Source organism: Oreochromis aureus, linkage group 14 (genome assembly GCF_013358895.1).
Source record: "Oreochromis aureus strain Israel breed Guangdong linkage group 14, ZZ_aureus, whole genome shotgun sequence".
Lineage (NCBI taxonomy): Eukaryota > Metazoa > Chordata > Actinopteri > Cichliformes > Cichlidae > Oreochromis > Oreochromis aureus.
The window spans coordinates 25,021,679-25,025,846 of NC_052955.1; the positions used below are offsets into that span (position 1 = coordinate 25,021,679).

At 44.3% G+C, this 4,168-nt stretch overlaps 1 non-coding gene across 1 annotated transcript; it reads right to left on the reverse strand.

The window, feature by feature from the left end:
- Positions 1–545: 545 nt before the first annotated feature.
- On the reverse strand, positions 546–619 carry trnat-agu. Its single transcript has one exon. It is a non-coding gene; the product is annotated as a tRNA-Thr (tRNA).
- Between the last annotated feature and the right edge of the window lie 3,549 nt (positions 620–4,168).

Here is a 4,168-nt window from a genome sequence, read left to right on the forward strand (position 1 = left end):
TCCTTCCCTCCCCATCTCCAGCTGCCTCCCTCTTCTCGCTCCACCACAGTCACCCACACATGCAGGGCCTTGGGGTAGGGGTGTGTCACCAGGGTGCAGAGGAGGCATCCCCCCCCTCTGTCCCCTTCTGGCTGCCTCTGCCTCAATTTTATCCCACAACTTAGACATTCACATTACTCACACTCTCATTACACATACATATAGGATCTTGGGGGTGGGCACGCCACACAGAATCCAAATTACCATCAGGGTGTACACTTCACCCCTGGCGTCGTTGCCCACCTCTCAATTTTAAATACACGTAGACATTGAGGGCTAGCAGGAGGGGCTATGTGCTTACCTGCTGCTCTGGCAGGTAGCTCCATGCCCTCCTGGGTTTTAAATGCACCTTAGAACACACATACATCAACACTACATATGAGCGGGTGGAGGGAGGTTTGGAGTCTTCACACACCCCCGTTCTCTGCGGCCTGCTGGAGCGGGGGGGCTGCTCTGCTGTTGATAAGATAACCTTTATTATTCCGACGTGTGGGAAATTTCTTAAAAGGCACTGCTGGGATTCGAACCCAGGATCTCCTGTTTACTAGACAGGCGCTTTAACCATCTAAGCCACAGCGCCTCACATTTGGTCAACGCCAGTTGGTCATTACAGCCAAAGAGGAAATATATAGTTTTAAAAAAAACAAAAACATTTACCCTTCATTTTCACCTCACAGACTTACGCAAGAAGGAATCAGTCAGTTTTATTTTCCCACACTCATTCTCCTTTGAAACACTGACGCTTCCAAGAAATGTGTCAAACCCTACAAATTACTTTTCATTAATTTCAGATACCAGTCAGCAATTTGACTGACCTTGAGCTAAAACTTGCAAGTCTAGCTTACTCAATTCATCTTATAGATTTTTTTGCATATGTCCTTCGCAAAATTGAAATTGTGCCCCCGATATGAACGTTGGAAATTGGGTAAAGCTTAAAACCGTGTGAATAAGAAGTAAGTTGGGAGTTGATTAGACATTTCCTGTTGACAAGAATTATATATCATTCATAAGTCGTACAATTAATTTAGACTACTCTGTGAATGCTGACTTGAAGGATTAGATCCACGAAAAACCTTAGATGTGAAAAAAAAGAAAAGCGTGGCCAAGGATGTGTGCATAATTGTTAATCCCCCGATTCTGCTTTCAGGTTTTTTAATTAATTAAAGGATGCATGGCAGAAATTGAACCGTAATCTCCAACGCTGTGCCTTTTTAATTCCACCTTCATGTTTTATGACCAGTGCCTGAACGGCTGGTGATTCTGTCTTGGGCGGCACCTCTCTCTTTCTTCTTGCATTCCCTTCTTTATCGCATTTATCACAACAGCTTCACCTCTCACCTGTAGTCACTCCCATCTCCTACTGTATACTCAGCTTCACCCGCACTCCACACCTACTTCATTTGTCACTTCAACACTATCTATTTATGGTATGATGTATTTATTTTTACTTAGGATGGTGTAATGAGCATTTTTCTGTATCTCTGGAGTCTTTTCCTGTCATTAGAAATGAAAAAGAATGATGAATAATAGATCTGATGATGAGATATCCCCAGAAACATGTCACAGAACTCTCCACAGTTAGATGAGAGGAAAGAAACAAGGTGCTTTTGTTTAACAGGACTGAATATCCAACTAGTTAATACCTCACGGCTGATTTTAAATCAATCTGAAGGACACCTGACAAATGTGAGTGCAGTTTATTAGTAGCCACAACTGTACCATGATTATTATATTTTGTTACTCCCAACTCTGAAGGGGTCCTTTTTCTTTGAGCTGTGTGACGTATCTCACACCCCAGCAGGGTTTGTGAGCGGGCTAAAGTAAGCGCGAGCCCCCTATTGGTTCTGTGTGACTCCTGAGGCTCGCATGCCCTGCCAGTTTTTCTCCATACACAGCGCTCTCAGCTCTGTCAGCTTAATTGGCTCGCCTCCCCTCAGCTAGATACCCCAACCCCATCCTAATTGGCTCTCTTTTAGCTACCCAGCCAATGCTATTGTTCAGGTACACAGTGTGTCACTATGGATGCGGTGATCATTCACACATGAATTCCAGGACAAGAGGCCCATGGGCTGTCTCTCAACCAGTTTCCTGAACTGCAGTTATATTTCTGCCAACAACAACCACAACACCGCTTAAAAAAATGCTTCTCCCTTCAGGCTGATACATTAGTCTCTTCTGGGGTTTACTTTATTCACAGTCTGCTTTTCTTTCACATGTAGCACCCCATGCCAGCAGCTGTGCCATCCCCGCCGCGGGTATTTAAGTTCATCCCGTGTGATGTTTACACGTGATGATCGTGACTGAATGCCAGTCAACTCACAGGACAAAGACCGAGAGAAAGCAAAGCCAGTGGAGTGTGTGTGAGTGTGAGTGAAGACAAGAGGGAATGCGACAGAGAGAGGAAGACAGATGAACATTCCCACAGACCGCATAGACTGGAGCCAAGTCTGGTTCTGTCTGAGTAAAGGTAGCCAGTGTTACCCTGATGAGTGCCACTTTGGCCCCAGCTGGGTCAATTTCTTGCCAGTGTGTAATGAGCCCCAATGAGGGTGAACTCCCTGTTCCCCGGTGCCCTGGCCTGTCTCCACTAATGAGCTTCTGAATAAATCAGTGTTGGTATCCCCTTATCCCACCCATCTCCTGGTCCTACATCCCTTTTCAGTTCATTTATCCCACCGGGCCTGTCTCCACTCGCCTAGCCTTAAGCACTCAAGAGCACCTTACATCCCCAGCCAACATTTTCTGTCTTCTAATTGTGGGTATTTGTTTGTGGGACAGTCTAGCTTTCCCATGTTTGAAGATTGTGATATTTAAATCTCTTCATGTGTGACTGTCACTGTTGTTGCAGCCTGGAGCTCAGGCTGACTCTTGTGTTTTGGAAAAAAAAACAAAAAAAACGAGAAACTGAGTGGTATTCTTCGGCTATTTGTAGCTTCTTTCCTTCTCATCATTGCTACTGGATTTACAGTGATGAATAAAGAAATAAAACTACCTCTTGTTCCTGCATGCACCATTAGTCTGGTCCTAATTTGCTTCCCATTGGAGCGTGGGGGTGTGAATGCCTGTATTTGGCATCTGGTAGACAGACATAGGCTGCTTTATAAAAGGTGATGATGAATATTGCCAGGGATAGATTACTGGACCACAAACCTGCCCACTCTGCCCCATAAATAGTCTGAAACAGTTGGACTCTCACTGGTCAGAGCTGTGTGCGAAATAACCAGGGGACATTTCACATGCAGAGCTAGATAAAGTAGGCCAAAGCATTTGGTTTTGGTGGTGAAGTCATACCCAGCAGGCTGACTCACAGAACCCACTGGGAATTCAATTTAGAAGATAAAAAAAACTGACAAGAATATATTAAGCATTTTGTTTGCGAAACATGATCGTTCTAACCAGAGAATACATGGCCAATACATTTCTTGGTCAGAAAATTAACCAACAAGTAAGAACTTGCCAGTAGAAATTAGGCTCTATGCCATGGTGGCCACACTCCAAAAGACAGCATTATAATACAAGTAAAACAAAGAAAATCAACATCATTGGCAAGTTATGGGAGAAAAAACAAAACACAGAAAGAAAGAAAGCCCTGAGGTAAGAGCAGTTACTTTAGAGTACAGTCAGCACTGTTGTTCCCCACAGATTGCCTTTCCAAGGTGACTGACCCCTGAGCAAATGTTACTCGTCAGAGTATTGGCTGCCATGCATCAGGTTCAAACATTGTTTTTCTTTCACCTCGACTGATTCGTTTCTTCACAGATTGCCTACCCCAGAAAACTTATCAGTTGGCTTGGAGAAATCAATCATGGGGTGACACCATTCCAGACCAGAGTGTTGTTTGCGAATCTGTTGTCTGTGATGCCTGCAAAACCCCCGTTGTGATTGCCAAGACTCTCGATGTGTTGGTTTTGGAGTTATTTTTCATTGTAGGTCTTTTTCCTGTCTCCTTGGCTCTGATTTTCTCTGCCTCTCTCTCTCTCTCGCTCGGTCTGTCTCTTTTCTTTTTTCCTTTTTTTCTCCACTGTTACACTTGTCTCTCAATACAAGGCTTGGAGTGTACTGATGTAAGAAGTGCCAGTGTTTTGGGGGGGTTTTTTTGGAGATGCTAACAAACAAGCTTGCCCCACAA